The following is a 19,013-nucleotide window of genomic DNA, read 5'->3' on the forward strand; positions in this document are numbered from 1 at the left end:
TTTTTCCCCCAGAGAAACAACTCTGTGTTTAATTTTAGGCTTCTCTCATAAAATATTAAATGGACAAAGAAATCTGTTTGAAATACTTTGATTTTATTGAAATTAAATATTTAATTTGACTCAAAATATTGTCTTAGATTTTTTTTTAACCTTTGAGAGTGGTTTCTTTTGAGAAATCAGACTTGCAGAGGTTTTCATGCAAACAGGAGATCTGCTTTCTGCTGTCTCCAGCAAGGACTCATTCACTTAATTTCTCTCCACCACAGTTACATGGCTCATTAAAAAATTACAGAAATATTGCTCCCACCCCAAGGATGAAACTGAAATAAATTTTATGGGGTCCTTTGAAACAGCTAAGCAATGGTGAGGGAGAGATTTGAGGTTGGGAGGAAGAAAACTGAGAAGAAATGCAGAAATGTGCATGGGAAAAAACCAGGTATTTCCCACTCTGATGAAAAATTTGAGCATTTTGAAGTCTGTGCACAAAGACTTCAGCAAAGCTGACTGGCATGAGACAGGGAAGCAAATAAAACCCCACCAAACTCCCAGGTAGCACAGAAAAGTAACTTTTAAAGTCACTTTTAAGTTGAGAAGAAAGAGAATGGCAGGAACTGGTCTAAGGGATTAAAAACATTTAATTCCAGAGATAGAGACCTTTCAATGAGGAAATTAGAAGAAAATATCCTGATTTTCCTGGTCCAAAGCATTGCTCTCATCCTGCAAATGGGGCAGAGGCTTCAAACTCTACTGGTACCAGTGTGGGATTTATATTGAAAAAAATCCATCAGTTCACTCCCTGCAGAGTCCTGGTTTGAATCATTCCAATATCCTTTGCCTCCAGGAGAAAAAAAAAGTTGGAGAAAGTCCTGAAATCATGTTTATATCGCTTCCAACATGCAATTTATTTTCCTCCCTCTGCTTGGAGGGAATTTGTATCCTGCAGTTTAAGCTGACTGCATCTGTCCAGCTGCAGCCAAAGCACAAAACCCAGGCTCAGCTCCCAAACCCAGCCTGGACCAAATCAAAGGGTTCAGATGGCACAGCCTGTTCACTCTGGACCTTGCTGATATTTGGAATTATGATTTACCAGCCTTGTCTGGGCCAACAATGCTGCTGCTGCTGCTGCTGCTATTATTATTATTATTATTATTATTATTATTATTATTATTATTATTATTATTATTATTATTATTATTATTATTATTATTATTATTATTATTATTATTATTTTGACATCTTTAATGTTTTCCAGGATGGCAAATACATCTCCTGCTCAGTTTTCCTGCTTAGTGTCTGCATTTTTCAGCCCTGTGATAAATGGGGTGGCTGAGTACTGGGCATATCTCCAGGTTTCTGAAGCTGTCATGTCTTCAGAACTCAAGAAATAACTCCATGCTGGGGACAGCACAAAGAATCCAGTCTCCCCACAGCTCCCCATTTCTCTGCTCCCAGGTTCTCATTACACTGCTCTGAAGTTTTAATTTGGTCATTTCATAGGAAAAAAAAAATCCCAGAGCCAGAAAATTACAGGAGAATTTGAACTTTCCTTCCCTAAAGCCAGGCTGGACAGGGCTTGGAGCAACCTGGTTTAATGGAAGGAGCCCTGCCCATTGCAGAAATTTGGAACTAAATGACCTTCAAGGTTCCTCCAAGCCCAAATCTTTCTCTGATTCCATGGAGAATCAAGTTTCTAACCATGGCTGCTGGGGATTTTTTTCTAAAGGCAACGCTCCAAGGTGAAAATTGAGGAGAAAAAAAAGAAAACCAGAACTATGATGGGGGGAGGGAATCCAAAAGAACACTCCACAAATTAAATGGCAGGAGTTGTTTTGGTCAGCACCACTGAAGTGCTTGGTATGGGTGTGCCTGAGGGATTATCCAGGACATTTGGGGTGGGCACTGAGGTTTGATAACTCTTGGAAATGCAGTGGAAAGGAAAAACCCAAGGCAGGATGGCAGTGGACACACTGAAAATGGGGCTGTGGAGAAAAGCCCCAACACTGTTCATCTCACACAGAGGGGGTGAAATGTATAAGCGCAGTTTTAGTTGCTCCTGCTGTGTTTCCATCCCCCTTTTCAGCCTCTTCAGGTTAAAAAAGTGTGAAAAGCAGCAAAAGCCCACTGAAATTCGTGTCTTAGGCTGGAAATGGGGGTGTGTATTCAATTCCCATCTGTCAGAGCTGGGCAGTTCTCTGCTGTTCACTGGGCAGTTTTTTCTTTATCTCTCCCACAGCCAGCCCTCCCTCCAGGAGATCTCTGCTGTCCATGGCCACTGAGTGTCCCTGCAGGGCTGATCAAATTCCACCATCCCATGGGGAGATGCTCTGCCCAGGGGAGGAGCCAAGCATTCCTACCTGGATCCAATCTGCCCTGGGAACAGCCCAGCAGCCTTTGCCCCCTGCATTCCCAGAGGAGCAGCTTTCTGCTGCCCTGCATTCCCAGAGGGAGAGCAGGCCCATCTCCAGCAGCCCTGGAGCTGCAGAGGAAAACTCCCCCTTGTGCAGGATCCCTGCTCCAGCAGAGCCACAGCTGGCACTGCAGGAGGGCTGAGCCCCCCTGGGATGGGACTGTGCCACCACCCTGAGGCCCCCTGGGATGGGACTGTGCCACCACCCTGAGCCTCCCTGGGATGGGACTGTGCCACCACCCTGAGCCCCCTGGGATGGGACTGTGCCACCACCCTGAGCCCCCCTGGGATGGGACTGTGCCACCACCCTGAGCCCCTGGGATGGGACGGCCACCACCCTGAGCCCCTGGGATGGGACTGTGCCACCTCCCTGAGCCCCCCTGGGATGGGACTGTGCCACCACCCTGAGCCCCCCTGGGATGGGACTGTGCCACCTCCCTGAGCCCCCCTGGGATGGGACTGTGCCACCACCCTGAGCCCCCCTGGGATGGGACTGTGCCACCACCCTGACACACAGGGCAGCTCCTGCTCTGACTCTGGCAGTGGTTTGTTTTCTTTTTGTACTGTTGCATTTGTATTTTTAATTTTCCTAGTAAAGACCTGTTATTCCTACTCCCATATCTTTTTCTGAGAGCTCCTTAATTTCAAAATTAAAATAATTCAGAGGGAGGGGGTTTCCATTTTCCATTTCAAAGGAGGCTCCTGCCTTCCTTAGCAGACACCTGTCTGTTCAAACCAGGATAATTCCTCAGGATCTTCTTGCCTTCCATGTGTGGGGATCCTGCTGCTGCACAGAGCCCCAGGAATCACTGCCTCAGCCCATCCCTCACCTGCCCCCTGCTTCAGAAAAGAGAATCTCTGCTCCCTCCACCTCCTGGCAGGCTCAGAGCTGCCCCAGTGCCCCCATGGGGAGATCCATCAGATGTTTTAGGATGAACCAAACTTCTGGATAAAGACAAGGATGTGGTGGATCACTGGAACAAACTATAGAGACACAAGTTGTGGGTGAGACATGGCACATCCTGGGAGATGTGAATAACCCCTGGAGGTATTCCAGAACCATCTGGCCACCATCCTGTGCCTGGGATGAGCAGGAAGGTGGGACCAGATGATCCCATCTGAGGTCTCTGCCAGCCTGACCCATCCTGGGATTTGGATCTCTGCAGCAATTGCACACGAGGCAAAGCTCAAAAGGGGATCCAAGAGCACTGGGCCGCTCCAGGGAGCACCCAGCATTTCCAGCATCAGGCTCTGAGGATGCCCTGTGACATTCCAAAGCTTTTGCAGAAGGAAATGTTCCCAGAAAACCCCAGACAGGAACAGACTGACTTCCAACACCCACAAAATTATATTAAAAAAAAAAAAAAGAGGAAAAAAAAATCAAAGCCAGCAGCTTGCTCACAAGCCTTGTATTTGCAATTCTGATTCTCTAATATGAAACAGCTCCCAACTGGGGGAGGGGTAGACAGGAAATATTACAGCAACGTTATTTTGTTACACTAATTACCAATAATGGCACATACTAGACTACCAACCACAGTCAATTCATTTTGAAAGCTATATAATAATGTTTAGGATAAGGAATTAATTTTTATAGCCACTGAAGCAGATTTACTTGTACTGTAATGCTGATTTATTACAAATTAAATTTCTTAACTCCAGAAGTTTCCTTGGAGAGCCTCAGCAGGACCTGGAGGGGGACATGCCAGGCTGCAAGGGGGGAATTTTGGCAGCATTAAGGTTCAGGTCAGAGTGCCCAAACCATTATTAACCCTTCAGCACACAAGCCCCTTTGGATGTACCCACCTTCATGGGCAGATTCAGCACCACAGTGTGCACACAACAACCCACTGGATGATTTTTCTCAAGTCAACTGATTGTGAAAGGGTGGGGTTTAAGTAATTTTTTTTTTAATTACATCATTTACAAAGGTAAAATTTCAGTACTACAAGGGTCTGTTGTTTTCTTTTTTTTCCCCAGCACAGAGAATTCCATAAAAGATTCATAAAGTGAAAACTTTGAAGTACAGTCAAGAAGATCTACTCATTAATCTACAAGAACATCCCTGGTGTCAATTATTGACTGCGAAGAGGTTCAGATTGTCTCTTCCACTTCTATGCAGGAGCTGCTGGCTCAGACTTTGTACAGAGATGAGGACAAGGCTGGGCCTGGGCACCAGACCAAAGAGGGAGAGTCCTCAGCAGGACTTCAGACAGGGATCATTTCTGACTGAAATAATTTATGAAATTATTGGGATAACTTCAGTTTCTTCACTCCTGCTCAACTGGACACATTAATAGAGCCATGACTGTCTGGATAGGAAGTCTCCAGGGCCTCCTCCTGCAGGTACATTAGCAGGGCTGGTCTTGAAAGAGTTTCCCTCCAGCTCTGGAGATGTGGCTGGCTGTGGGTGGGTGGATGAGGACAGGAACCCAAGGGATGGCTGGGCTGAGCTCTGCACCCTCCAGAGAGAGGTGATGCATCCTTTCTGCCTTCAGGGAAGGAACCACCACTCTTCCCTGAGTGCTTGGGATGCTCAAAGCAAACACAGGGAGCAGATGCTGGGAAGAGAGGCTTGGGTTTTGGGATCCATCCCTTTGGGGTGTGCAGGGGATTTTGTGGTGTCAGGGAACATATACAGCCAGAGAAGGAGCTACACATCTGCATGAACCACACCAAGGGACTTCTGATGGCACCAGCCCTGGGACCTTCATCACTAAGAAAACCCCATGGAAAATGTTCCAGCTATCCAGCCAGCCCTGAAAAATATTCAGGCAAACACCCCCAGATGGGCACCCACCAGGGAGCCTTTCAGGGCACTGGTCAAGGACTAAGCTGTGGGCAGCTCCTCCTCCTCTGCACCTTGGAAAAGGGCCCCAGCCTGCCAGTCCAGCTCTTGACATTGCTACTTCTTAAAAAGGAGCCACTTATTCAGCCTAATCCTTGCAACAGCTCCAGTGACAACTGGCAGCCCAGCCCAGCAGCCAAGGCGGCCAGGGGGGCTTGCAGTGGTTTCTAAACATCCTCTCTGCACCATCTGATGTGTGCAGGCACCAAACAAAAAGCCCACTCGAATTCCTTAGCAGGAGGAACAAGGAAGCTGGAGCTGCTCCAATTCCATCCTGGCTGGAAGCAGCTCCTGGCACTCAGACGCAAAATCGCTGAGGGGATTTGTCTGATGCCGTTGCCACGTTTGGCATTGCGGGGTTGGTTTTGGTTTGTTTTGTTTTTTAATGATGCTTCTAGAGATCCCACCGCTCTCAGCTTCCTCCTGGGAGGGAGATGCAGAGGGAGGAGAGTCATTAGCTCATCCCTAATGACAAGGAGAAGGGAGGAGGGCTTTCCTATGCTAATCCTGCCCAGGCTGATCTCCCACCGATGATGCTTTCCTGTGCTCCAGGATAAATGAGACTTCCCTAATTCTTTCCCCGCTGCAAATAAACAGACGGGGAGCCTGCACCATGCGGCTGGCAGTGCCCTATCCATCACCCGTCCCGACTGTAGGTAGCGGTGATTACAGCTCATTATGGGCAATTACCTCCGCGGAGCTCGTAGGTGTTTTCCCCCTAGAACTTTCAACAGCTCCAAAGCTCTTTGATGGTTTCTCTGTGAAGAGGCTGTACGGAAATCCCTCCCCCTCTGCCCAGCAGTCAGATCTCCCTTCCAAATGCCCAAGCCATCAGACACCAGAGTGCAATCATGAAAAAGTACAGGGAAAAAATGGCCAGCCCCGTGCACCCAAAGGATGGGCAATGCACCAGGTCTGTCCTCTGGGCACAGCTGGTCTGTGGGGACACGTCTGCTCAGAAGGACCCTTCTTTCTCTCTTTTGCTCCTCAGAAAGCTTCTCCCGTGAGCAAGCCGGCCTCCCCTCACCCCTCCTCCAAACCCACGATGTAACTCCCACAAAAACCCCCACACAACAGAAAAGCACATGTACAGTGGGTGCCCTTCCCACATACAAAGTACCAGGGCAGCAGACTGAGGGATGGACCCTTTGAGAAATTCATATGCCAGCCTTCCCACTATAGCAATTTCATTCTGTCTTTGTAATTGTCTGATATTACATTGTTCCCTGCCAGAAGATTAATTAGCTAGTCTTACCCTCCAACATACCATCCCTCTGCAACCCTCAAGGAAGCTGGAGCGGTGCCAAGTCACACAGATTTGCTATTCTGGCTGGCAGCTGCTACTGTCACTGCAGAAAAAAAAAAAAAGGAAAAAAAAAGAAAAAAAGAAAAGCCTCCTTTTGTCCCCAAGCAGCAATTGATGTGCCAGCTGACCCTGGCCCTCCCAAAGCCACCACCAAGGAGGCGGCCAAGTCTCAATGCCATGGGCTGGCAGTGCAATAAAATAAAAGAGTGGCAGGAAGCGGAAATTAAAGATTAAAAAAATAATCAAGTAAAAAAAACCCTCCACAGCCAACGCCCCACAGCCCAAGCCCCTGCCTGGTGTCAATACTCATGCTGGCTGAGCATGGCTGTGCTGTGGCAATGAGGCATGAGGGACACGCTGTAGGAAGGGCACAGGCAAGTTGACATCCCTGCACTGACATCAGCACCAGCATCCTGATATCACCACCCCTCATCCCAGCCCAGAGCCACCTTCACGCCCCAGCCCACCCTCAGCCTGTGCCCCAGAGGAGCGGGCAGCAGGGACAGCACCGTGTTGGCAGCAGGGAGCCACCACCCCAGCCAGGGCTGCTGCTGCAGCCACTCTTGGCAAGGAGCCTGGCTTGGCACCGCGGTGGATCTGCTGCTTTTGTTCCTTCTCCATCTTCTGTCCTCACACACCCAGGCTTTGGATCTCTCCATCTCACCCTAAATGTAGTGCCCAGGCAGGTGGGAGCTGAGTGGGTATGAGCACAGCACACCTTGGTCACCCTTCCAGCGAGCTGTGGGGTTTTCCCTCTTTGTGGAGGGGAGGAGAACTCAAAGACTGGGAGGTAAAAACCTGAAAAATATAGTCACCCATCTAAACTGATGCACACCACAAAGCCAACTGGCAGGCATGTCCTTCCTTCCAGGCAGTCCTCAAAAAGTTCTGTTCTGCTAAAGTCACCCCAGCAGTTCATGTTTGCTGGTTGATTTGCTGGTTTGCCCCATCAGCACCACAGGGCTCTCCAGCCGTGTCCCACCAGGGCTGCTGCACAGTGTAGCAAGGTGTTTTCAGCAGAGGAGGCTCCACAAGCACAAACAAGTTGAGTTTAAGGCAAAAAATTAAGAAAAGGAAACAGGACCCCTGCAACACCAACAGACACAACCATGAGCACTGAGGGATGTACTGCACCCTGTACAACCTGACAGGATTTGGTCCCCAAAACCACCGAGACAGACCAAACCTTTCAGCTGGTCCCCAAAACCACTGAGACAGACCAAACCTGGCAGCTTTCCCTCATCCAGCTCCGAAGGAAGCCAATTTTTGATTAATATTTTTTTAAATTCAGGCAGCTGTTGCAGGAGATCACCCTTCCTCCTCAGCCCAGCTGCCTGGGGACTGACACGGGGACAGGGAGCTGTGTTTGCTGGGCACCGTTGGCAGCCACCCATTCCCGTTCCCGTTCCCATTCCCGTTCCCATTCCCATTCCCGTTCCCATTCCCGTTCCTATTCCCGTTCCCGTTCCCATTCCCATTCCCGTTCCCATTCCCGTTCCCATTCCCGTTCCCATTCCCATTCCCGTTCCCGTTCCCATTCCCGTTCCCGTTCCGTTCCTGTTCCCGTTCCCATGCCATTCCCGTTCCCGTTCCCATTCCCGTTCCCGTTCCCATTCCCATTCCCATTCCCGTTCCCATTCCCATTCCCGTTCCTGTTCCCGTTCCCAATCCCGTTCCCATTCCCATTCCCGTTCCCATTCCTGTTCCCATTCCTGTTCCCATTCCGTTCCCATTCCATTCCATTCCCGTTCCTGTTCCGTTCCCGTTCCCGTTCCCGTTCCTGTTCCCATTCTGTTCCCGTTCCCATTCCTGTTCCCATTCCATTCCCATTCCTGTTCCTTTCCCATTCCCATTCCCATTCCCGTTCCATTCCCATTCCTGTTCCTGTTCCCATTCTGTTCCCGTTCCCATTCCTGTTCCCATTCCATTCCCATTCCCATTCCCATTCCCGTTCCCATTCCCATTCCCATTCCATTCCCGTTCCCATTCCTGTTCCCATTCCTGTTCCCGTTCCCATTCCCATTCCCGTTCCCATTCCATTCCCATTCCTGTTCCCATTCCCATTCCCGTTCCCGTTCCCGTTCCTGTTCCTGTTCCCGTTCCCATTCCCGTTCCCGTTCCCGTTCCCATTCCCGTTCCCGTTCCCATTCCTCTTCCCGTTCCCGTTCCCATTCCCGTTCCCGTTCCCATTCCCGTTCCCGTTCCCATTCCTGTTCCCATTCCCATTCCCGTTCCCGTTCCTGTTCCTGTTCCCATTCCCGTTCCCATTCCCGTTCCTTGGCAAACGAGCCCATATTGTCACAGGGGCTAATTAAGCTCCTCCACTAAGACTGCAGCTCCAGACTGTCTCAGCACCCGCCCTAGCTGGCAGCCCCCCTCCCCGGGTGCCACAGAAATGGGAATTAAGCGGTGATGAATGCAGGATTAATTAATTAAGAGAAGATGCACACGAAGGGGGTGGGAGGCAGGGGGTCTTTGCGCTGTGGAAATCACCCAAGGAGGGGCTGCTGTAAATTTGTTTTTTATTGTTTTTGCTCAGGAGAAGGCACCAGGGGGGACCTGCGTGCCCAGGCAGTGGGAGTGTGACCCGCTGGCACCAGACCTGCCCGTCCTCCATCGCCAAGGAAAGGAGGAAATCCCAAAAAAAGACAGGGGAGGGAAGAGGCACCCGCGGCTCCACGCCGCCATCTTCTCCCACTGCGGAGGCCGAATGCAAAATCAATTTTGCACACTCTGAAATGGCTGTTCAGGAAGGGTTTTTGCTCTGGAGAGGTTAATGGGGAAGCTCAAGCCAGCTGATGCTGGGGGGATGGATGCTACTTTTCAGTTTGCATATTGAGATTGTTTACACACATGATTAGCTAATATATTAAGCTTCTTAAAGGAAAAAAAAGGTAAAGCACAGGGTTTAGTTTTGATTTGCATTCCTCACCCACTCTCTCCTTCACAGTACACCACCTGGAGAACAGCAAGGACTTGGCCATCCCTGCCAACAGCTGGCTTTTGGAGAAGGGAAACAAATGGTTAAAATTCCATCAAAGACTGCAGTGTCCAGGTGATTCAGCACATCCAGCCTGACATCACAGCACCTCAGGTAAATGCTGGTCCCTATCACACGAACTGGGGCAGCTCAGCCTGCTCAGAGGTGAGGTTTGGGTGGGTGCTCAGCACCCCGGGGTGGTCAGACCCCGACCTCTTTGGGAAGGACAAGATCCCTGTGGGAAGGAAGCCTGCCCTGCCAAGCCCTGGCCAGAGGCAGTGGGGTGCTAGGGACAGGGGAGTGAGGGCTGCAGAGCCCACATGCAATGGGAGGTGCTCAGCACTGCAGCTTTTCCTCTGCACAGCTGCTCCTGGGGGCTGGTGTGGCTTCAGTCTCTTTTCTGTCTCAAGGCTGGAGACAAACACCCTGGAGATAACCAAGGCTTTGTTTCATCACCAGCAGGGGCAGAGAAACTCAGCTGCAGACCCAGCTGGCACTTGCTTGGGCTAACAGGACAGAGACCTTGATCATTCCCTGATCCAGAGACCTTCTGGGCATCTCCAGGACACCCCTGCCAGCTATTCAAATCCAGACCTGACTGTTTCTCACTCTCCAGGTACACAAAGTGAAGGTGTCCTGTGCTTCCAGCAGCCCCACAGATCCATCCCTGTCCCCCAGGTCATGCCAGTGTTTAACTGGTTTCACTCAGCTATTCTCCAAGCAAATTTCTTCCTGAACCATCTCAGCAGGGTCACTGGCTGGGATGTATCTTAGGGGACCACTTTTAAACACCAGGCTGCGTGCTCAGAGCCTTGTGCTGTTCCTCCAACCCTGAGCCTGTGCTGCAGACTCTATTCCTGCATCCCTGCTTTTTGGGATCCCCCAAATACAATGCCCTGGTGCAGTTCCAAAGCTCTTCCAACTCACCATCCTTCTCCTCTGATGTGGTTTTAAAACCACATTTCTCTTTTTGCTCCATTTTTTCCTGCTGCAGGAGTAATCCCTCCTTCCACAGCCAGGCATCACAGCAGCCACCACAGCAGCAGCTCAGCTGCTCTTCTCTCCCCTCACGTTCCTCCCAGCTCTCACCACCCAGGGTGTGTTATTTATACAACATCTCTAAGCATTGGCTTCTTCAACACAATTTTTCCTTTAATTACTTGCATTAAAAATAAAAATGCCAAGCTATGTGAACAACTGCTCTCATTACAGTATCAGTCCTCCAGCTAATTAATATCTGTTAGCTTTGGCTTATGCACCAGGATGCCTAAATCCAAAATACACAAGGCTGCCAAGTTACTTTGCAAACAGGAGCACTTGCCTTGAAGAAAGAATCACCTTATCCAACTTCTTCCATGCAACCTCCCCATAACCTTTACTTTCAAGGTCTTAGAGAAGGAAAGCTCTTCCAGCTCAAAAAGAGATTGCAGTGAAACCAAAGGGGAGACCCAGAGGAAAGCAAAAAGAGAAACAGATCTCCAGAAGAAAGAGAAACACCATCTTTGTACCTGAGAGGAATTATTTGCCTTTACAAACCAGCTGTGGGTCTGCTGGTAGATAAAACCAGCACTGAGAGGTAAAAGAAATAATGGGGAGGATTCCACTGAGTGATGAATGTAAAAAGATATTTGCCTTTACAAATAAACTGTAGGTTTGCTGATAAATTAAATTAGACATTGAAAGATGAAAGAAACAATGGGGAAAACCCCATAAATTCCATAAGAATTAAAAATTAAAAGGGAGTGTTGTACATTACAGGGGAATCTCTGCTATCAGGCATTTCAGGAAGTCTGAACCTCTCAAGTACCTCAGCCAAGGGGGAAAGAGAGAAGGGAAATGTGGGAAATTGGGATCAAAAGGAGGCTGTATCCTCCAAAAATTTGAGAGGCCCCAAGGGAATGCCCGATGGCCTCTCCCTTTATTCAAATAAAGTCAAAGGACTCCTCTGTCTCCTTTTTGCACATAAACCTCTGGTGTTTGTGGATTAATTTTCCTGACATACCCACTCTGTTGTACTCACCCAGGCCACATGGGAAAGACTGAGTCTGAGAAAAAAACCTCCCAACAGTTGCCAAGCCTCTCCCAGAGCACCAGACACATCCTCAGCCCGGGGACAAGGAAAGGGAGCTGAGTACAACTGAGCTCAATCACAGCAGCAACTTTCTAACCTAAAATAAGGTAGGAACTATGGGAAATAGTTGATAATTGTTAAGCAGTACTGTTTGGTTGTATATGGTAAAAGGGGTTAAAAGGGCAGTAAGAAATTATACCTAAGCAAAGTGCACCAGAGCCAGCCTGGACTGAACTGTAATGGCCAATCAAGGCCTTCAACCTTCATGCAAATGAAGGATCCAAACAGAAACCAATCCAGAGGGACAAGAAACAGGATAAAAAGGGGGATCTGGCCCAGGGAAGCTGTGCTGTTCCCCTGAACCTCGGGGCCATCGCTGCTGAGCAGCCCCAGCGCCAGCGCTGCTCCACCCTCGGCGGGAGCGCTCCTGCCTGGCCCAGGCCCTGCTTTGGGCCTTTCTTTTATTATAATAAATGCTGAAATCACTTTAGTACCAGGAGCCTGCTCTCGTTTTTATCAGCAGCCACCTCCCCATGCGGTGCTGTGTGACTGCAGCGGGTGCCAGGGATGCTGCTCAGGTGACAGCAGAGCCAGAAGCCTCAGGAGTGTCACACAGCAAGGTGACAAACAGAGGAGCCACCCCGGGGGGCAGATAAGAGCTGGCAGGGTGGGGAGGTGGGTGCAGCCTGTCGGAACCCAGGACATTGCTCTGGCTGCCCTGGAGGACTCGAGACCCTGGCAGAGGCTCAGAGACCTTGGCACGGGGTCAAAAACACCTGTGTGCCTTGGATTTTAGCCCATGGAAACAATTACCAACTTTGTGTGAGGAGTTACAAACCACAAGGGTTTGAGTAGAATGACAGAATTTATCACAGGGTAGAAATCTAGAATTTTGGGGTTTTAGAATGGGGGTTCAAGAGGCAAGGTGGAGGAATCTTAGCATGTTCTGTCCTTCTTCTCCTTCTTCTTGCCCTCCATCTTCTGCTGGGATGGTGACACTTCTGGATTGGTTTAGAGCAGAGACAGACTGTCTGACACAGGTGATAGGGGTTGGGAAATTATTGTAAATAAAGCACAGGTAGTTCTTAGTATAAAAAGCCAACAGCAGCCCAAGGGCAGGGACTGAGCCACAACCCGACCTGCTGGACAGAGCTCAGCAGGGCAGAGAGAGAATGATTATTAGATCATTATTAGTATTAGATAAGAGAAAATAAACAAAACCAGAGTTGAGGAATCCCAACTTCTTCCTCAAGCACAGGGCTGGGAAAAAAGACTTTCTAATACCTCAGGAGCCATTCCAACAACGCAGAACCTGAGACAGCCTCCTGCAAGCCCCTGATTCTCAGAATCCCTGCTGGTTAGAGTGACTCTGACATACGTACAAACCTCCTTTTCCCAGCCTGGCAATCGAAGAAGGAGTCAGAGCTCTTCTGGTCTCGTTCTCAAGGTTGTTTATCATTTCTTATCTATCAAATTCTTTCTCCGACCCACCAAGGTCGGGTTGAAGCACACTGCCCACCCTCAGGGTGGTGTTACCTTTTTATAGTAAAAACTATGTGTACATTATTTACAATAGCTTCCCATACCTATCAGCTATGTTAGACAGTGAGGTTCTACCTTAAACCAATCCAAAAGTGCCACCATCACCCGGAATATGGAGACTAGGAAGAAGAAAGAAGGACAGGGCATGCCCAAATTCCTCCATCTTGGGACCCTGAGCATCCATTCTAAAAACCTCAAAAAAATCTTTTTTTCACTCCGTGACTAACTGTTATTCTACTTAAACTCTCTTGACTTGTAATTCTTCATATAAGGTTGGTAATTGTTTTTTCCATGGGTCAAAACCAAAGGCACAGGGGTCTTGGGCTCTGTACCAAGGTCCTGAGCCCCCTGTGCAGGGGCTTGAGTCCTCCAGGGCAACCAGAGGAATTTCCTGGGTTCCAACACCCAATGTCAGCACATGCAGCACAGCCCAAGGCAGCAGGGATGGAGCTGATTAAAAACGGAAAAGCCTTGTGTAAACTTAATGCATAATTAACCTGAGCAACGCACAGGAGACATTATTGAGGTCAGGCAAGCATTAGAGCCACAAAAACAACTCTGCCAGCAGATGAGGGATGAGAACATCCACTGTTAAATTATTTGAATACTCCTCTAATGCAAAGGATAAAACCTGCTGGATCCAAACAGGGACAAGCCTCTCCTGCAGGCAGATTATGGCAGGTTTCTTAGCTCCTACTCCAAAACTTTGGGTGGGAGAGGCCAGGAAGCAGAGCCTGAGGTAGACAAGCCCTTTAGAGATTTTCTGTCCATGTCAGGTCTCCAGCAGAAATACCATCTCAAGTGCTTTCAATCCTAACCCTGACCCAGGAAGAAAAAAGAAGATAAAACCCAACATTCCACAGTAAAACCCTCAGCCCATGAGGGGGGCAGGCAAACCAACAAGGAGATGGGCCACACGTGGGAAGGCAGCTCAAAGGGGGAAACTGGGGACAGCCCAGGGAGCCCAGAGAGCTGCAGTGGTTGTGGCAGTCAGGGCAGGTCCTTAGCAGCCCCCAGAAAAGCCAGATTTCCATTTGTTCCTGTTAGTGTTTGGAGTCTGCACTTCCACTGCAAGAAATAAAAGCCTGGAGCAACCTGGTCCTTTGAACTGGCAAAAGTCCTGCAGAAGCAGGACAGTCCTCACACATTTCATCCTCTTGCACAGGGCCTGGCATTGCACTTAAAGAGGGTTTGTGGCATGGCTGTCACCCTGATATCCACTGTCAATTCCATGGAAGAGCCTTGACAAGCACAGCATCCATGAATCTGTTGTATTGAAAGGGAAAGCTGGCTACAGGATTTCTGGGATGCAGCTCCCTCACCTGTCAAGGAGCAAGACAAAACAGCCCTTCCTCAGTTCACAGAGGTGCTATAATTCACACCTGACACTTGCAACCTTCCTAGACAACCCCTGGAAAAGCCATTACCACCAGAGGGGAGGTGAGGCCACACTCTGCCACCTCTCTCTGTCCATGTGCAGCAGGTGACTGCCACAGCCTGCCCAGCATGTGGGACTGAAAATGAAACAACTCTCATTTGCTTTCTGCTGCTCTCCAAATGACATCTTGCACGCCTGCTGGAGGTGCCACTGTCACCAGGTCACCATGAATATCTGATTGCCTGGAGGGACACAGACTCACTTTTTACAAAGACACTTGGTGACACTTTCCCTTGTCCACATGGAGCAAAAGGCCTTGCAATCTCAGATCTATTGGATGGCACAGAAATGCCATGAATCTGAGAATCTGGAAGCAAGGAAGGGCAAAGAGAAAGAGCAGTATTTTGTATTTTGAGTGTGGCCTCATACAGAAGGACTCATTTCCCAGAGCTCAGCTTTAGTAACTCCCCATGAGATGGTGCCACCCAGCCCTGCCAGGCCCTCACCAGCTTGCTCCAGGATGGTTTCAGCACACTGAACACATATTTAAGAGATGAAATCTTCTTTCAATCTCCAGGCTTTTCCCTGGTTCCAGCTCTGCTGGGGGATCCTTTGGTCAGGATCTTTGCCTCTGTCTCGGTTTGAACAGCCAGGTGTCTGCTAAGGAAGGCAGGAGCCTCCCCTGAAATGGAAAATGTAAACACCCTTCCTCTGAATTGTTATAATTTTTAAATTAAGGGACTCTCAGGCAAAGAAATGGGAGTAGGAATAACAGTTCTTTACTAGAAAAATTAAAAATACAAATGCAATAATACAGAAAAGAAACCAAACCACTGCCAGAGTCAGAGCAGGCCCTGCCCCTGTGTGTCAGGGTGGTGGCACAGTCCCATCCCAGGGGGGCTCAGGGTGGTGGCACAGTCCCATCCCAGGGTGGCTCAGGCTGGTGGCACAGTCCCATCCCAGGGTGTCTCAGGGTGGTGGCACAGTCCCATCCCAGGGGGGCTCAGGGAGGTGGCACAGTCCCATCCCAGGGGGGCTCAGGGTGGTGGCACAGTCCCATCCCAGGGGGGCTCAGCCCTCCTGCAGTGCCAGCTGTGGCTCTGCTGGAGCAGGGATCCTGCACAAGGGGGAGTTTTCCTCTGCAGCTCCAGGGCTGCTGGAGATGGGCCTGCTCTCCCTCTGGGAATGCAGGGCAGCAGAAAGCTGCTCCTCTGGGAATGCAGGGGGCAAAGGCTGCTGGGCTGTTCCCAGGGCAGGTTGGATCCAGGTAGGAATGCTTGGCTCCTCCTCATGTTGGGCCCATCCAGCATTTCAGCCACCACACACAGGAGGAGCTGGGCCAGGACCACTGCTCAGGCAACCTCCCATCAAAAGGGAACCTGCCAATCCACTGGGTTCCCTCCTCACAAGGTCTTAAACTCACCAAGAACCAAGGGCTCTTGCTTTGCTCTCCCCTGAAAAGCAGGAGGACGCTGCAGATATACTACGAGCACTTAGGAGGAGAAACATTACAGCATCTAAAGGTACTTTAAATGATTTAGATACAAACTTGCCTGTAATAAGACATCTATTTTGGTTAATCTCTTAGTTGCAAATCTTGAAACTCTTGAACCTGCCTCAGGCTACTGTCAGCAGCACTTCATTTAACACTGCTTATTGGGAATAACTGCTATTTCCCACTGTAACCTCCAAACCTCTTAGAGTCTCTCTTATTGCTCTGCCCAAATATACTTGCCTGCAGGATACAGAGGGTTTTTTCTTGCTAAGAACTGTTAAGATGATTTGAACAAGCTGAATCAGAGGAGACTGTTTCTCAGGCAAAGCAGGCAAAGCTCAAAACGCCAGCCCTGCAATATTTTGGGAGTGATTCTTTCTTTTTTTTTTTTTTTGAGCATTTACTCTGGTTATGAAATCCAACAGCTGCACTTTGATCACTCTTCACAATCAAAGGGGAGGAAGGGATGGAGAGGTGTGTGTTCATCCTCCAGGAAAGTCACCTGGGGGGAGGGATCTCCATCTCTGCCCACCCCTGTGGCTGTGGGGAGCATCTCCAGCTCACCATGGCCATAGCCACAGCTCTCTGCTGGGGGATTTAGCAGCACCCCTGCAGCTCCTGTGCTCTAAACTCAACCCCATTTTTATTTCAAGGGGATGCAGAGCTCTGGTGGGCACCTGTGACTACAGTCCCCACCCATCCTAACTATGCAAGTTTGATTTTCAACACAACCACAGCTGGACCTTGGACACACCCAGCACTGACCTGATGGGTGCCACAGCTCCAGCCCCAGCAAATCTGGGAATAGCAGCAGTCCTGGGGCAGGGGTGAGGCCCCTGCCTGTCCTGCAGGCCCACCCAGGGATGGTGACTCCACCACCTCCAGGGCAGGCCATTCCAGAGCTTTATCTCAGTTTTGGCCTCTGCAGCTTTCCAGGGGCTGTGGTGTGCCAAAGCTGGGTGTGGTGCCAGTCTGGCCCTGCAGTCAGCAGGTTCTTGCTGTGCTGGTTCTGGTTTGGCAGAGTTGGATTAACTGCTGGCCTCATCCCTACTAAACAGGGTGAATGTACAGAGCAGACAGGCTGTTATTTATCACAGCTTATATGCACACATTTCACACTGGTTTGGGGTTGTGTTTCTGTCAAGGCTTTTGTGTGAAACCTGGTGCAGATGGATGTGAGAGTGTGTCTCTAAACCCCCAGAGCTGTAATCCCTTAATGCTGGGCACTTTCTTGAGCATATTGCTGGGAGTAGAATCTGACCCCAAGTCAGGCTTGTGTCTGGTGTGAGCTCTGTCCCTCTTCTGTGGGGTCCTGTGTGGGAAATGGAAAGATGGAAACTTCTACAGGTACAGGAGGGTTTGATCTGCAGCCTTGGAAGAAGCTTAGACTGATGTAAAAATAAAGTATACAGACATTAGGTAGAAAAATCATAAACTTATGTTTCTATAATTGTAAGTAATAGTATGCCTCAAGTAATGTCCTTTCCCCAAAATATTCCACTTTGCATCATCAAACCCCACCTTATCCCTGCTCCAGGCAAAGCACTGCTGGGGAGTGAGCCTTGGGAGAAAGCTGGGCCACAGCACACAAAGCTGCACTGAGAGTTCCAGCAGAATAAAAACTCCTTGGTCCCACTTCTCCCCACACTCCAGCTCTCACAGAAGCTGCCCCCAGGACAGAACCACCCCAGGGGCTCTAGGTCAGCCCAGCCCCACATCCTGACCCCCAAACCATTCCTCCCTGCTCTGAGACCAACCAGCTGCTGCTTTTAAGCCCTTGGGAGGGTTTAGGAGTAGAGCACCTGCAGCAGCAGCTGATGACCCTCACTGCTCTTCAACTGAGCTAATTTTGCACCAGAGGGGAGACCACTGTGGCACTGCTGGCCAGGACACCCCATTCCCCTGAGTGGTACTTGTTGGGTATCCAGGACGAAGGAGGAAATGATGAATCTGACTCCATGTTCCTAGAAGGTTAATTTATTATTTTATGATATTATATAAAAGAGTGCTATACTAAAACTATAGTAAAGAATAGAGAAAGGATGCAGACAGAAGGCTTAACAAGATAATAATAAAAAACTTGTGACTGCTTCTAGTTTCCCAGCACAGCTGGACAGTGACTGGTCATTAAGTTAAAACAATTCACATGTTGGATAAACAACCTTCAATTACATTCCAAAGCAGCAAAACAGGGAGAAGCAAATGAAATAATATTGTTTTCATTTTTCTCTGAGGCTTCTCAGCTTCCCAGGAGAAGAAATCCTGGGCAAGGGGATTTTTCAGAAAATGTGACAGTGACACCCCTGCCCTGTGACAATGACCTGCAGCAGGTCCTGGGGTGACTCCACATCCCAGCAGGAGCAGGGAAGCACCAGAGTGGCTCTGTGGGCACAGGAGGAGTTTCTGAGCCCTTGTCACAGCACAGCCACTCTCCCTGAGCTCTGGCTCCTGCAGACCTCACCCAGCCTGGTGATCCCACACCAGCTCTGGGGTTGATGATCCAGCACAGTGACCTGGCTGTCTGTCACTGTCATATTTCCTGAAAAATCCCTTCACCAGGATTTCTTCTCCTGGGAAGCTGAGAAGCCTCAGAGGAAAATGAAAACAATAATAATCTGATTGCTTCTCCTGTGTTTGCTGCTTTGGAATGTGGTTGGAGATTGTTTATCCAGCATGTGCACTGTTTTTATTTAATGACCAATCACAGCCACGCTGTGTCAGGACTCTGGAGAGAGTCAAGAGTTTTTCATTATTATCTTGTTAAGCCTTCTGTCTGTATCTTTTCTCTATTCTTTAGCATAGTTTAGTATAGCATTCTGTAATATAATATCGATCATAAAATAATAAATTAACCTTCTAAGAACCTGGGGTCAGATTCATCATTTCCTCTCTTTGCTGGGCGACCCCAAAACCACCACAGCTGACAGCAGCAAAAAGCCCTGCTTTGAACAGATTTCTCCTGTAGAGGAAGCACCGAGTGCGTGGT

Source organism: Serinus canaria, chromosome 18 (assembly GCF_022539315.1).
Source record: "Serinus canaria isolate serCan28SL12 chromosome 18, serCan2020, whole genome shotgun sequence".
Classification (NCBI taxonomy): Eukaryota; Metazoa; Chordata; class Aves; order Passeriformes; family Fringillidae; genus Serinus; species Serinus canaria.